Consider the following 16,720-nt stretch of genomic DNA (forward strand, 5'->3'; position numbering starts at 1 on the left):
GATTCAGCTAGTGAATTGCGCCACGGAGACAGTCCTGCTCCACTCTCACCACCATGAGAACATATCTTAAAATCTATCAGCGCAAAGAAAAAAGCAACACACCACTCCCGGGAGGGCTCGAACCTCCAAAGTTTCGGTTAACAGCCGAGCGCGCTAGCCGATTTTGCCACGGAGACAGTCCTGCTCCACTCTCACCACCATCAGAACATATCTTCAAAGCTATCAGCCCAAAGAAAAAAAAAGCGCCGCACCACCATCGGGTGGGCTCGAACCTCCAACCTTTCGGTTAACAGCCGATCGCGCTAGCCATTTGCGCCACGGAGACAGTTGTGCTCCACTCTCACCACCGTCAGAACATTTCTTCAGAGCTATCAGCCCAAGGAAAATAAAAGCGCCGCCACACCACCGGGTGGGCTCGAACCTCCAACCTTTCGGTTAACAGCCGATCGCGCTAGCCATTTGCGCCACGGAGACAGTCGTGTTCCACTCTCACCACCGTCAGAACATTTCTTCAGAGCTATCAGCCCAAAGAAAAAAAACCGCCGCACCACCACAGGGTGGGCTCGAATCTCCAACCTTTCGGTTAAGAGCCGATTCAGCTAGTGAATTGCGCCACGGAGACAGTCCTGCTCCACTCTCACCACCATGAGAACATATCTTCAAAGCTATCAGCCGAAAGAAAAAAAAGCGCCGCACCACCACCGGGTGGGCTCGAACCTCCAACCTTTCGGTTAACAGCCGATCGCGCTAGCCATTTGCGCCACGGAGACAGTCGTGCTCCACTTTCACCACCATCAGAACATATCTTCAAAGCTATCAGCGCAAATAAAAAAAGCAACACACCACTCCCGGGAGGGCACAAAACTCCAACCTTTCGGTTAACAGCTGATCGCGCTAGCCTATTGCGCCACGAAGACAGTCCTGCTCCACTCTAACCACCATCAGAACATATCTTCAAAACTATCAGCCCAAAGAAAAAAAAGCGCCGCACCACTACCGGGTGGGCTCGAAACTCCAACCTTTCGGTTAACAGCCGATCGCGCTAGCCAATTGCGCCACGGATACTGTCCGGTTCCACTCTCACCACCATCAGAACATATCTTCAAAGCTATCAGCGCAAAGAAAAGAGCAACACACCACCACCGGGTGGGCTCGAAACTCCAACCTTTCGGTGAACAGCCGATCGCGCTAGCCAATTGCGCCACGGAGACGGTCGTGCTCCGCACTCACCACCATCAGAACATATCTTTAAAGCTATCAGCGCAAAGAAAAAAGCAACACACCACTTCCGAGAGAGCTCAAAACTCCAACTTTTGGTTAACAGCCGATCGCGCTAGCCACTTGCGCCACGGAGACAATCCTTCTCCACTCTCACCACCATTAGAACACATCTTCAATGCCATAAGCCAAAAGAAAAAAAAGCACCGCACCACCACCGGGCGGGCTCGAACCTCCAACCTTTCGGTTAACAGCCGATCGCGCTAGCCAATTGCGCCACGGAGACAGTCCTGCTCCACTCTCACCACCATCAGAACATATCTGCAAATCTATCAGCGCAAAGAAAAAAGCAACACACCACTCCCGGCAGGGCTCGAACCTCCAACTTTTCGGTTAACAGCCGAGCGCGCTAGCCAATTTCGCCACGGAGACAGTCCTGCTTCACTCTCACCACCATCAGAACATTTCTTCAGAGCTATCAGCCCAAAGAAAATAAAAGCGCCGCACCACCACTGGGTGGGCTCGAACCTCCAACAATTGGGTTAACAGCCGATCGCGCTAGCCAATTGCGCCACGGAGACAGTCGTGCTCCACTTTCACCACCATCAGAACATATTTTTAAAGCTATCAGCGCAAAGAAAAAAGCAACACACCACTTCCGAGAGAGCTCGAAACTCCAACTTTTGGTTAACAGCCGATTGCGCTAGCCAATTGCGCTAGCCAATTGCGCCACGGAGACAGTCCTGCTCCACTCTCACCACCATCAGAACATGTCTTCAAAGCTATCAGCCCAAAGAAAAAAAAGCGCCGCACCACCACCGGGTGGGCTCGAACCTCCAACAATTCGGTTAACAGCCGATCGCGCTAGCCAATTGCGCCACGGAGACAGTCGTGCTCCACTTTCACCACCATCAGAACATATCTTCAAAGCTATTAGCGCAAAGAAAAATCAACACACCACTCCCGGCAGGGCTCGAACCTCCAACTTTTCGGTTTAACGGCTGATCGCGCTAGCCAATTGCGCCCCGGAGACAGTCCTGCTCCACTCTCACCACCATCAGAACATATCTTCAAAGCTATCAGCCCAAAGAAACAAAAGCGCCGCACCACCACCGGGTGGGCTCGAACCTCCAACCTTTCGGTTAACAGCCGATCGCGCTAGCCATTTGCGCCATGGAGACAGTCGTGCTCCACTCTCACCACCGTCAGAACATTTCTTCAGAGCTATCAGCCCAAAGAAAATAAAAGTGCCGCACCACCACTGGGTGGGCTCGAACCTCCAACATTTCGGTTAACAGCCGATCGCGCTAGCCAATTGCGCCACGGAGACAGTCGTGCTCCACTTTCACCACAATCAGAACATATCCTCAAAGCTATCAGCGCAAAGAAAAAAGCAATACACCACTCCCGGGAGGGCACAAAACTCCAACCTTTCGGTTAACAGCCGATCGCGCTAGCCAATTGCGCCACGGAGACTGTCCTGCTCCACTCTTACCACCATCAGAACATATCTTCAAAGCTATCAGCCCAAAGAAAAAAAAGCGCCGCACCGCCACCGGGTGGGCTCGAAACTCCAACCTTTCGGTTAACAGCCGATCGCGCTAGCCAATTGCGCCACGGAGACTGTCCTGCTCCACTCTCACCACCATCAGAACATATCTTCGAAGCTATCAGCGCAAAGAAAAGAGCAACACACCACCACCGGGTGGGCTCGAAACTCCAACCTTTTGGTTAACAGCCAATCGCGCTAACCAAATGCGCCACGGAGACAGTCGTGCTCCACACTCACCACCATCAGAACATATCTTTAAAGCTATCAGCGCAAAGAAAAAAGCAACACACCACTTCCGAGAGAGCTCAAAACTCCAACTTTTGGTTAACAGCCGATCGCGCTAGCCAATTGCGCCACGGAGACAATCCTCCTCCACTCTCACCACCATTAGAACTTATCTTCAATGCTATAAGCCAAAAGAAAAAAAAGAGCCGCACCACCACCGGGTGGGCTCCAACCTCCAACCTTTCGGTTAAGAGCCGATTCAGCTAGTGAATTGCGCCACGGAGACAGTCTTGCTCTACTCTCACCACCATCAGAACATATCTTCAAAGCTATCAGCGCAAAGAAAAAAGCAACACACCACTCCCGGCAGGGCTCGAACCTGCAACTTTTCGGTTTAACGGCCGATCGCGCTAGCCAATTGCGCCACGGAGACAGTCGTGCTCCACTTTCACATCATCAGAACATATCTTCAAAGCTATCAGCGCAAAGAAAAAGCAACACACCACTCCCGGGAGGGCACGAAACTCTAACCTTTCGGTTAACAGCCGATCGCGCTAGCCAATCGCGCCACGAAGACAGTCCTGCTCCAGTCTCAGCACCATCAGAACATATCTTCAAAACTATCAGCCCAAAGAAAAAAAAGCGCCGCACCACCACCGGGTGGGCTCGAACCTCCAACCTTTCGGTTAACAGCCGATCGCGCTAGCCATTTGCGCCACGGAGACAGTCGTGCTCCACTCTCAACATCGTCCGAACATTTCTTCAGAGCTATCAGCCCAAAGAAAATAAAAGCACCGCACCACCACTGGGTGGGCTCGAGCCTCCAACATTTCGGTTAACAGCCGATCGCGCTAGCCAATTGCGCCACGGAGACTGTCCTGCTCCACTCTCACCACCGTCAGAACATTTCTTCAGAGCTATCAGCCCAAAGAAAAAAAAACCGCCGCACCACCACAGGGTGGGCTTGAATCTCCAACCTTTCGGTTAAGAGCCGATTCAGCTAGTGAATTGCGCCACGGAGACAGTCCTGCTCCACTCTCACCACCATGAGAACATATCTTAAAATCTATCAGCGCAAAGAAAAAAGCGACACACCACTCCCGGGAGGGCTCGAACCTCCAAAGTTTCGGTTAACAGCCGAGCGCGCTAGCCGATTTTGCCACGGAGACAGTCCTGCTCCACTCTCACCACCATCAGAACATATCTTCAAAGCTATCAGCCCAAAGAAAAAAAAAGCGCCGCACCACCATCGGGTGGGCTCGAACCTCCAACCTTTCGGTTAACAGCCGATCGCGCTAGCCATTTGCGCCACGGAGACAGTTGTGCTCCACTCTCACCACCGTCAGAACATTTCTTCAGAGCTATCAGCCCAAGGAAAATAAAAGCGCCGCCACACCACCGGGTGGGCTCGAACCTCCAACCTTTCGGTTAACAGCCGATCGCGCTAGCCATTTGCGCCACGGAGACAGTCGTGTTCCACTCTCACCACCGTCAGAACATTTCTTCAGAGCTATCAGCCCAAAGAAAAAAAACCGCCGCACCACCACAGGGTGGGCTCGAATCTCCAACCTTTCGGTTAAGAGCCGATTCAGCTAGTGAATTGCGCCACGGAGACAGTCCTGCTCCACTCTCACCACCATGAGAACATATCTTAAAATCTATCAGCGCAAAGAAAAAAGCAACACACCACTCCCGGGAGGGCTCGAACCTCCAAATTTTCGGTTAACAGCCGAGCGCGCTAGCCGATTTCGCCACGGAGACAGTCCTGCTCCACTCTCACCACCATCAGAACATATCTTCAAAGCTATCAGCCGAAAGAAAAAAAAGCGCCGCACCACCACCGGGTGGGCTCGAACCTCCAACCTTTCGGTTAACAGCCGATCGCGCTAGCCATTTGCGCCACGGAGACAGTCGTGCTCCACTTTCACCACCATCAGAACATATCTTCAAAGCTATCAGCGCAAATAAAAAAAGCAACACACCACTCCCGGGAGGGCACAAAACTCCAACCTTTCGGTTAACAGCTGATCGCGCTAGCCTATTGCGCCACGAAGACAGTCCTGCTCCACTCTAACCACCATCAGAACATATCTTCAAAACTATCAGCCCAAAGAAAAAAAAGCGCCGCACCACTACCGGGTGGGCTCGAAACTCCAACCTTTCGGTTAACAGCCGATCGCGCTAGCCAATTGCGCCACGGATACTGTCCGGTTCCACTCTCACCACCATCAGAACATATCTTCAAAGCTATCAGCGCAAAAAAAAGAGCAACACACCACCACCGGGTGGGCTCGAAACTCCAACCTTTCGGTGAACAGCCGATCGCGCTAGCCAATTGCGCCACGGAGACGGTCGTGCTCCGCACTCACCACCATCAGAACATATCTTTAAAGCTATCAGCGCAAAGAAAAAAGCAACACACCACTTCCGAGAGAGCTCAAAACTCCAACTTTTGGTTAACAGCCGATCGCGCTAGCCACTTGCGCCACGGAGACAATCCTTCTCCACTCTCACCACCATTAGAACACATCTTCAATGCCATAAGCCAAAAGAAAAAAAAGCACCGCACCACCACCGGGCGGGCTCGAACCTCCAACCTTTCGGTTAACAGCCGATCGCGCTAGCCAATTGCGCCACGGAGACAGTCCTGCTCCACTCTCACCACCATCAGAACATATCTGCAAATCTATCAGCGCAAAGAAAAAAGCAACACACCACTCCCGGCAGGGCTCGAACCTCCAACTTTTCGGTTAACAGCCGAGCGCGCTAGCCAATTTCGCCACGGAGACAGTCCTGCTTCACTCTCACCACCATCAGAACATTTCTTCAGAGCTATCAGCCCAAAGAAAATAAAAGCGCCGCACCACCACTGGGTGGGCTCGAACCTCCAACAATTGGGTTAACAGCCGATCGCGCTAGCCAATTGCGCCACGGAGACAGTCGTGCTCCACTTTCACCACCATCAGAACATATTTTTAAAGCTATCAGCGCAAAGAAAAAAGCAACACACCACTTCCGAGAGAGCTCGAAACTCCAACTTTTGGTTAACAGCCGATTGCGCTAGCCAATTGCGCTAGCCAATTGCGCCACGGAGACAGTCCTGCTCCACTCTCACCACCATCAGAACATGTCTTCAAAGCTATCAGCCCAAAGAAAAAAAAGCGCCGCACCACCACCGGGTGGGCTCGAACCTCCAACAATTCGGTTAACAGCCGATCGCGCTAGCCAATTGCGCCACGGAGACAGTCGTGCTCCACTTTCACCACCATCAGAACATATCTTCAAAGCTATTAGCGCAAAGAAAAATCAACACACCACTCCCGGCAGGGCTCGAACCTCCAACTTTTCGGTTTAACGGCTGATCGCGCTAGCCAATTGCGCCCCGGAGACAGTCCTGCTCCACTCTCACCACCATCAGAACATATCTTCAAAGCTATCAGCCCAAAGAAACAAAAGCGCCGCACCACCACCGGGTGGGCTCGAACCTCCAACCTTTCGGTTAACAGCCGATCGCGCTAGCCATTTGCGCCATGGAGACAGTCGTGCTCCACTCTCACCACCGTCAGAACATTTCTTCAGAGCTATCAGCCCAAAGAAAATAAAAGTGCCGCACCACCACTGGGTGGGCTCGAACCTCCAACATTTCGGTTAACAGCCGATCGCGCTAGCCAATTGCGCCACGGAGACAGTCGTGCTCCACTTTCACCACAATCAGAACATATCCTCAAAGCTATCAGCGCAAAGAAAAAAGCAATACACCACTCCCGGGAGGGCACAAAACTCCAACCTTTCGGTTAACAGCCGATCGCGCTAGCCAATTGCGCCACGGAGACTGTCCTGCTCCACTCTTACCACCATCAGAACATATCTTCAAAGCTATCAGCCCAAAGAAAAAAAAGCGCCGCACCGCCACCGGGTGGGCTCGAAACTCCAACCTTTCGGTTAACAGCCGATCGCGCTAGCCAATTGCGCCACGGAGACTGTCCTGCTCCACTCTCACCACCATCAGAACATATCTTCGAAGCTATCAGCGCAAAGAAAAGAGCAACACACCACCACCGGGTGGGCTCGAAACTCCAACCTTTTGGTTAACAGCCAATCGCGCTAACCAAATGCGCCACGGAGACAGTCGTGCTCCACACTCACCACCATCAGAACATATCTTTAAAGCTATCAGCGCAAAGAAAAAAGCAACACACCACTTCCGAGAGAGCTCAAAACTCCAACTTTTGGTTAACAGCCGATCGCGCTAGCCAATTGCGCCACGGAGACAATCCTCCTCCACTCTCACCACCATTAGAACTTATCTTCAATGCTATAAGCCAAAAGAAAAAAAAGAGCCGCACCACCACCGGGTGGGCTCCAACCTCCAACCTTTCGGTTAAGAGCCGATTCAGCTAGTGAATTGCGCCACGGAGACAGTCTTGCTCTACTCTCACCACCATCAGAACATATCTTCAAAGCTATCAGCGCAAAGAAAAAAGCAACACACCACTCCCGGCAGGGCTCGAACCTGCAACTTTTCGGTTTAACGGCCGATCGCGCTAGCCAATTGCGCCACGGAGACAGTCGTGCTCCACTTTCACATCATCAGAACATATCTTCAAAGCTATCAGCGCAAAGAAAAAGCAACACACCACTCCCGGGAGGGCACGAAACTCTAACCTTTCGGTTAACAGCCGATCGCGCTAGCCAATCGCGCCACGAAGACAGTCCTGCTCCAGTCTCAGCACCATCAGAACATATCTTCAAAACTATCAGCCCAAAGAAAAAAAAGCGCCGCACCACCACCGGGTGGGCTCGAACCTCCAACCTTTCGGTTAACAGCCGATCGCGCTAGCCATTTGCGCCACGGAGACAGTCGTGCTCCACTCTCAACATCGTCCGAACATTTCTTCAGAGCTATCAGCCCAAAGAAAATAAAAGCACCGCACCACCACTGGGTGGGCTCGAGCCTCCAACATTTCGGTTAACAGCCGATCGCGCTAGCCAATTGCGCCACGGAGACTGTCCTGCTCCACTCTCACCACCGTCAGAACATTTCTTCAGAGCTATCAGCCCAAAGAAAAAAAAACCGCCGCACCACCACAGGGTGGGCTTGAATCTCCAACCTTTCGGTTAAGAGCCGATTCAGCTAGTGAATTGCGCCACGGAGACAGTCCTGCTCCACTCTCACCACCATGAGAACATATCTTAAAATCTATCAGCGCAAAGAAAAAAGCGACACACCACTCCCGGGAGGGCTCGAACCTCCAAAGTTTCGGTTAACAGCCGAGCGCGCTAGCCGATTTTGCCACGGAGACAGTCCTGCTCCACTCTCACCACCATCAGAACATATCTTCAAAGCTATCAGCCCAAAGAAAAAAAAAGCGCCGCACCACCATCGGGTGGGCTCGAACCTCCAACCTTTCGGTTAACAGCCGATCGCGCTAGCCATTTGCGCCACGGAGACAGTTGTGCTCCACTCTCACCACCGTCAGAACATTTCTTCAGAGCTATCAGCCCAAGGAAAATAAAAGCGCCGCCACACCACCGGGTGGGCTCGAACCTCCAACCTTTCGGTTAACAGCCGATCGCGCTAGCCATTTGCGCCACGGAGACAGTCGTGTTCCACTCTCACCACCGTCAGAACATTTCTTCAGAGCTATCAGCCCAAAGAAAAAAAACCGCCGCACCACCACAGGGTGGGCTCGAATCTCCAACCTTTCGGTTAAGAGCCGATTCAGCTAGTGAATTGCGCCACGGAGACAGTCCTGCTCCACTCTCACCACCATGAGAACATATCTTAAAATCTATCAGCGCAAAGAAAAAAGCAACACACCACTCCCGGGAGGGCTCGAACCTCCAAATTTTCGGTTAACAGCCGAGCGCGCTAGCCGATTTTGCCACGGAGACAGTCCTGCTCCACTCTCACCACCATCAGAACATATCTTCAAAGCTATCAGCCGAAAGAAAAAAAAGCGCCGCACCACCACCGGGTGGGCTCGAACCTCCAACCTTTCGGTTAACAGCCGATCGCGCTAGCCATTTGCGCCACGGAGACAGTCGTGCTCCACTTTCACCACCATCAGAACATATCTTCAAAGCTATCAGCGCAAATAAAAAAAGCAACACACCACTCCCGGGAGGGCACAAAACTCCAACCTTTCGGTTAACAGCTGATCGCGCTAGCCTATTGCGCCACGAAGACAGTCCTGCTCCACTCTAACCACCATCAGAACATATCTTCAAAACTATCAGCCCAAAGAAAAAAAAGCGCCGCACCACTACCGGGTGGGCTCGAAACTCCAACCTTTCGGTTAACAGCCGATCGCGCTAGCCAATTGCGCCACGGATACTGTCCGGTTCCACTCTCACCACCATCAGAACATATCTTCAAAGCTATCAGCGCAAAAAAAAGAGCAACACACCACCACCGGGTGGGCTCGAAACTCCAACCTTTCGGTGAACAGCCGATCGCGCTAGCCAATTGCGCCACGGAGACGGTCGTGCTCCGCACTCACCACCATCAGAACATATCTTTAAAGCTATCAGCGCAAAGAAAAAAGCAACACACCACTTCCGAGAGAGCTCAAAACTCCAACTTTTGGTTAACAGCCGATCGCGCTAGCCACTTGCGCCACGGAGACAATCCTTCTCCACTCTCACCACCATTAGAACACATCTTCAATGCCATAAGCCAAAAGAAAAAAAAGCACCGCACCACCACCGGGCGGGCTCGAACCTCCAACCTTTCGGTTAACAGCCGATCGCGCTAGCCAATTGCGCCACGGAGACAGTCCTGCTCCACTCTCACCACCATCAGAACATATCTGCAAATCTATCAGCGCAAAGAAAAAAGCAACACACCACTCCCGGCAGGGCTCGAACCTCCAACTTTTCGGTTTAACGGCTGATCGCGCTAGCCAATTGCGCCACGGAGACAGTCCTGCTCCACTCTCACCACCATCAGAACATATCTTCAAAGCTATCAGCCCAAAGAAACAAAAGCGCCGCACCACCACCGGGTGGGCTCGAACCTCCAACCTTTCGGTTAACAGCCGATCGCGCCAGCGATTTGTGCCATGGAGACAGTCGTGCTCCACTCTCACCACCGTCAGAACATTTCTTCAGAGCTATCAGCCCAAAAAAAAAATAAAAGTGCCGCACCACCACAGGGTGGGCTCGAACCTCCAACATTTCGGTTAACAGCCGATCGCGCTAGCCAATTGCGCCATAAAGACAGTCGTGCTCCACTTTCACCACCATCAGAACATATCTTCAAACCTATCAGCGCAAAGAAAAAAGCAATACACCACTCCCGGGAGGGCACAAAACTCCAACCTTTCGGTTAACAGCCGATCGCGCTAGCCAATTGCGCCACGGAGACAGTCGTGCTCCACACTCACCTACATCAGAACATATCTTTAAAGCTATCAGCACAAAGAAAAAAGCAACACACCACTTCCGAGAGAGCTCAAAACTCCAACTTTTGGTTAACAGCCGATCGCGCTAGACCATTGCGCCACGGAGACAATCCTCCTCCACTCTCACCACCATTAGAACATATCTTCAATGCTATAAGCCAAAAGAAAAAAAAGAGCCGCACCACCACCGGGTGGGCTCGAACCTCCAACCTTTCGGTTAACAGCCGATCGCGCTAGCCAATTGCGCCACAGAGACAGTCGTGCTCCACTCTCACCACCATCAGAACATATCTTCAAAGCTATCAGCGCAACGAAATGGCAACACTCCACTCCCGGGAGGGCTCGAACCTCCAAATTTTGGGTTAAAAGCCGATCGCGCTAGCCAATTGCGCCACGCAGACAGTCCTGCTCCACTCTCACCACCTTCAGAACATATCTTCAAATCTATAAGCGCAAAGAAAAAAGCGCCGCACCACCACCGGGTGGGCTCGAACCCCCAACATTTCGGTTAACAGCCGATCGCGCTAGCCAATTGCGCCACGGAGACAGTCGTGCTCCACTTTCACCACCATCAGAACATATTGACACACCTCGATGGGCGCACGAAGAGGAAGAGGTGGAAGCGGTCTGGCTCACGAGCAGCTCGGTCGCCGGTTTTCTGGCTCTGAGCTGTACCGATCTCAACCATTTCCTGTAAATAAACGCGTTCCTTCGTCACAGTTGTGGTGGAAGGTGCTGGGTAAGCCAGCTACTGTCAAGCGAGACCGGAGAGCAGCCGTCTACTAACGACGGAACCGCAAGAGCACGAGCTTCGCCGCAGCCGTCGACTAGCGGGCTTGCCACCACTACCTCAAGATATGAACTTGGACGGAGACATCCAGCAGCCGGTCGCGAGGGCGCCGTCTTTCCACTACCGAGAGCCACGCACATTTACAGGAAAACCTGGCGATGACGTTGAAGAATGGCTCAGCCACTATCAACGGGTGAGCCGAGCCAATGGCTGGAATGCGGCCAGCCAGTTGTCCCACGTGGGTCTATTTCTCGATGGCAGTGCTTTAGTGTGGTTCGAGAATCACGAAGACACCTTGACAACATGGGACCAGTTTATGGAGGAGATCAAGAAGTGCTTTGGCGACCCTGCGACGAAGAAGAAACGTGCAGAGCAAATGTTGTCGCAGAGAGCTCAAGCTTGTGGTGAGACATGCAGAACCTACATTGAGGAGGTACTGAAACTGTGCAAATGTGTGGACACCAACATGACGGAAGAGGACAAGGTGGGCCACATTCTCAAAGGAATTGCGGAAGACGTCTACCACTTCCTTATCGGCAAGGAGAGTCTTGAGTCTGTGGCCGATGTGATTGGGCACTGCCGAACGTTTGAGGCCCTGAAGACTCGCCGCATCACTACGAAGTTCGGACGCCTTGCCAATGTTACGACCGTCGCCACTGTCGATGTGTGCCAAGACTCCGTGCCTACCGACCTTTCGTCAACGATTCGCCTCATTGTACGTGAGGAACTTCGTCGTCACCTTTACGCGCCCTTGAACGCCCGAGAACCACCGTGCGATACACCGTCCACAAGTATCAATGCTACGAGTTTCGAGGAGCGCAGCTATTCCAACCGCGGCCCTCAGCTAAGGGCTCCACCACCGGCGTCTTCTTATGTAGAGCCGCCTTATGCTCCCCACAGTCGTTACGGCTACAACAGCCATCCACCTCCTTTTGCGTCTCAGTGGGAACAGAGCGCCGCGTACCCTCAACATCCAGCGACGTTCCCTATGCCCCGTGAACGGCCCGTCTGCTACCAGTGCGGTGTTCGTGGACATATCGCCCGATTTTGCCCAATGCGACGTAATCCACGTTCGACATTCCCTCAGAGATCCGCGACGTTTGCACAACGAAGCCAACGGCCTGACTACACCTACTGGCCCCCCAACCCAACTGACGAGCGGCACGCCTACCAGCCGATCAACCGGAGTGATTCGCCCGGATCTGTGCGCAGCTTAACGCCGCCCACCACCCGTCCACCTCGGTCACCATCTCCACGGCGCCGGTCACGAATGTCGTCTCCGCCACCGGGAAACTAGCCAGCGCGGCCGACGGAGGTGAGGTCGCTGGACGTACCGATTTTCATCAAAGAATGCCTCCACCAGTTTCTATGCTTCAGAATAAGGTTCAGGTACTTGTTGACGACGTTCCCACGATGGCATTGATAGACACTGGCGCAAGTGTTTCCGTGATGAGTTTAGTTTTTAAGCAACGACTAGGCCGTAAAGTTATGTTTCACTGGGACAAACCTGCCACATTTCGGGCAGTGAGCGGCGCATTCTTGCGTCCTGTCGGCGTCTGCACTGCGTCTGTTAGTGTTGCCGGTAAAACGTTCAAGGCGGAATTCACAGTACTGGCTCAATCAACGCATGACGTTATACTTGGCATAGACTTTTTGCGAGAGTGTCGTGCGACCGTGGATTGTGGAGCAGGTGAGGTTCTGTTGTCTACTCTCGCCCAGCAGCCTGATTGTGAGAAAGGTAACCTCACTGTAGCTAAAGATGTACTTCTGCCAGCGTGGTCCACGGCCAGCGTACAAGTGACCACTTCGGAAACCAACTCGAGTTTGAATTCACGTGACATAGTGATTGAGCCGTTGCCTGTAGCTTGTCTCAAGAAAAACATCTTTGTACCACGATGCATTGTATCTCTCGCAGACGAGACGGCTCAATTATGGGTGATAAACAGCTCACCCGAGTCGGTTGTACTACCGGCTGGTATGCGCCTTGCCCTGTTCGAAAAGCAGAGCAGCACCTGCATTGGAGCTTTAAGCGATCTTGAAAGGGCGGGTCCGGAAACTTCTGGTATGGAAGCTGAATTTTCAAAAATGGTTAGCAAGTCCATTTCCTCACAGAAGCGCAAAGACCTGGTTGCACTGCTGGCGAGACATGCTAAAGTATTTGATTTTGCACGGAAGGAGCCTAGGGCTCAGATACCGACCACGCGCGCTCGTCACAAGATCGATACTGGCTCTGCTCATCCTCTCCGACAAAAGCCCTATCGCGTGTCCGTGTCCGAACGCAAAGTTATTGCTGAACAAGTTGGCGAGATGCTAGCCACTGGTGTAATTCAAGAATCGTCAAGTCCGTGGGCTGCGCCTGTTATTTTGGTAAAGAAAAAAGACGGGTCCTGGAGGTTCTGTGTTGATTATCGGCGTCTCAATTCTATAACCAAGAAGGACGTGTACCCCCTCCCCCGCATTGATGACGTAATTGACTGCCTTCATTCAGCTTCCTACTTTTCTTCGGTAGACTTGCGATCCGGGTATTGGCAGATTCCCATGGATCCAGTTGATAAAGAGAAGACGGCTTTTGTAACGCCAGACGGTCTATTTGAATTTAATGTTATGCCGTTCGGCTTGTGTAATGCTCCGGCAACATTTGAACGCTATATGGATACCGTCTTGAGAGGCCTTAAATGGGAAATTTGTTTATGTTACCTGGACGATGTGGTTATTTTTGGACGAACTTTTGAAGAACATAATCATCGCCTTGACGTTGTTCTAACATGTTTGGAGAAAGCCGCCTTGACACTGAACTCAAAAAAATGTCGTTTCGGTGAACGGCAAACACTGGTTTTAGGACACCTTGTGGACAAAGCTGGTGTTAGACCGGACCCGCAGAAAGTGGACGCCGTCAGCGAGTTTAAGCAGCCACAGTCTATCCGCGAGCTACGAAGCTTTCTGGGCCTATGCTCTTATTTTCGCCGCTTTGTACCTAATTTTGCTGAAAAGGCCCAGCCACTGACTGACTTGCTGCGCAAGGACGTCCCTTTCCACTGGACACCAAATTGTGAGTCAGCGTTTAAGCAACTAAAGTTCGCTCTCACTTCCGGGCCAATACTATGCCACTTCGATCCCTCTGCTTCCACGGAAATCCACACCGATGCCAGTGGAGTTGGTCTCGGCGCGGTGCTTATTCAACGACACAACAATGCTGAACACGTCGTCGCCTATGCAAGCCGGTCCCTGAGCAAGGCAGAGCGTAATTATACGGTTACCGAATTGGAGTGCCTCGCCGTCGTTTTCGCCGTACACAAGTTTCGCCCCTACATCTACGGTCGTCGTTTCTCAGTTATCACAGATCATCACTCTCTTTGCTGGTTGGTGAGCCTACGTGATCCATCTGGTCGACTTGCGCGATGGGCCATACGGTTACAAGAATTTGACTTCACGGTCCGCTACAAGAGCGGTAATCGCCACGCAGACGCTGACTGCCTGTCACGGCTTCCTCTACCAACGACCGAGTGTGAAGCTGATAATTTTGACGATTTTATCACAGCTATTGACTCTCATTTTCCTGACATCGCGGCTTTCCGGACAGCACAGCACGAGGATCATTGCTTAGATCACCTGTTTGCCTCCGCGAATGACCCGGCCAGTTCAAGCTCTTTTGTAGTCCATGACGCCGTCCTTTACAAGAAGAATTATTCTGGCCAAGGCGCCCGTCTGCTTCTGGTAGTTCCACGCACTCTACGTCCCCAAATTTTTCGGTTCTGCCATGACAACGCAACCAGTGGGCACATGGGCTTCGCCAGAACGTTTCATCGCATCCAGCAAAGGTTTTACTGGCCCAAGATGCGACGCGACACAGAAAAATACGTAGCGGGTTGCGAACAATGTCAACGTCACAAGCGTCCCACGACTACATCACCCGGACTTCTCCATCCCGTACCACCTCCTAGCTCTCCCTTCGAGATTGTTGGTGTCGACCTTCTAGGTCCGTTTCCGCGTTCAGCCAGTGCCAATCGATGGGTCATCGTGTGCGTCGACCACCTGACGCGCTACGCAGAAACTGCGGCTATACCTACTGCAACAGCCTTTCACGTGTCGCAGTTTATGCTTCGGCATATCATTCTCCGTCATGGCCCTCCACGAGTCGTCATTAGCGACCGGGGACGTCAGTTCGTCGCTGACGTCGTTGAAGAGATCCTACGCCTGTCTGCCAGCCAATTCCGCCACGCAACCCCGTATCACCCCCAGACGAATGGCCTCGTAGAGCGGACCAACAGGACGCTAACGAACATGTTGTCAATTTATGTTGATGCCAAGCACAAAAACTGGGACGAAGTACTGCCCTATATCACATACGCCTACAACACCGCGAAACACGAGACAACAGGGTACGCGCCCTTTTTCCTGCTCTACGCCCGCTCCCCCCGCAGTTGCCTCGACACCATTCTGCCTTTTACGTTAGATGTGGAAACATCGGTTGCCGAGTCACTATGCCGCGCTGAAGAAGCCCGTCGCGTCGCACGCCTTCGAACCATTGCATCTCAACAGCGCTCCAAGACCCGGTACGACGCCCACCATCACTCCGTTGCCTACACAAAGGGTGACCTGGTGTGGTTGTGGACACCTGTCCGCAAACGTGGTTTATGCCAAAAGTTTCTGGCCCACTACTCCGGACCATTTGTAGTCATTGACCGTCTCAGTGACGTCACATACGTCATCTCCGGCGTCACAAGCAATGGTCGGCGCTCTAGCAAGACACAGCTGACACACGTCGCGCGCCTCAAGCCATATCACCACCAACCTTCCTATTGACTCGCCCAGTGGGCATCGTCTGCGAACGGGGGAAATGACACACCTCGATGGGCGCACGAAGAGGAAGAGGTGGAAGCGGTCTGGCTCACGAGCAGCTCGGTCGCCGGTTTTCTGGCTCTGAGCTGTACCGATCTCAACCATTTCCTGTAAATAAACGCGTTCCTTCGTCACAATATCTTCAAAGCTATCAGCGCAAAGAAAAAAGCAACACACCACTCCCGAGAGGGCACGAAACTCCAACCTTTCGGTTAACAGACGATCGCGCTAGCCAATTGCGCCACGAAGACAGTCCTGCTCCAGTCTCAGCACCATCAGAACATATCTTCAAAGCTATCAGCCTGAAGAAAAAAAAGCGCCGCACCACCACCGGGTGGGCTCGAACCTCCAACCTTTCGGTTAACAGCCGATCGCGCAAGCCATTTGCGCCACGGAGACAGTCGTGCTCCACTCTCACCACCGTCAGAACATTTCTTCAGAGCTATCAGCCCAAAGAAAATAAAAGCACCGCACCAACACTGGGTGGGCTCGAACCTCCAACAATTGGGTTAACAGCCGATCGCGCTAGCCAATTGCGCCACGGAGACAGTCGTGCTCCACTTTCACCACCATCAGAACATTTCTTCAGAGCTATCAGCCCAAAGAGAAAAAACCGCCGCACCACCACAGGGTGGGCTCGAATCTCCAACCTTTCGGTTAAGAGCCGATTCAGCTAGTGAATTGCGCCAC

The sequence above is a fragment of the Rhipicephalus microplus genome, unplaced genomic scaffold (genome assembly GCF_043290135.1).
Source record: "Rhipicephalus microplus isolate Deutch F79 unplaced genomic scaffold, USDA_Rmic scaffold_12, whole genome shotgun sequence".
Taxonomy (NCBI): domain Eukaryota; kingdom Metazoa; phylum Arthropoda; class Arachnida; order Ixodida; family Ixodidae; genus Rhipicephalus; species Rhipicephalus microplus.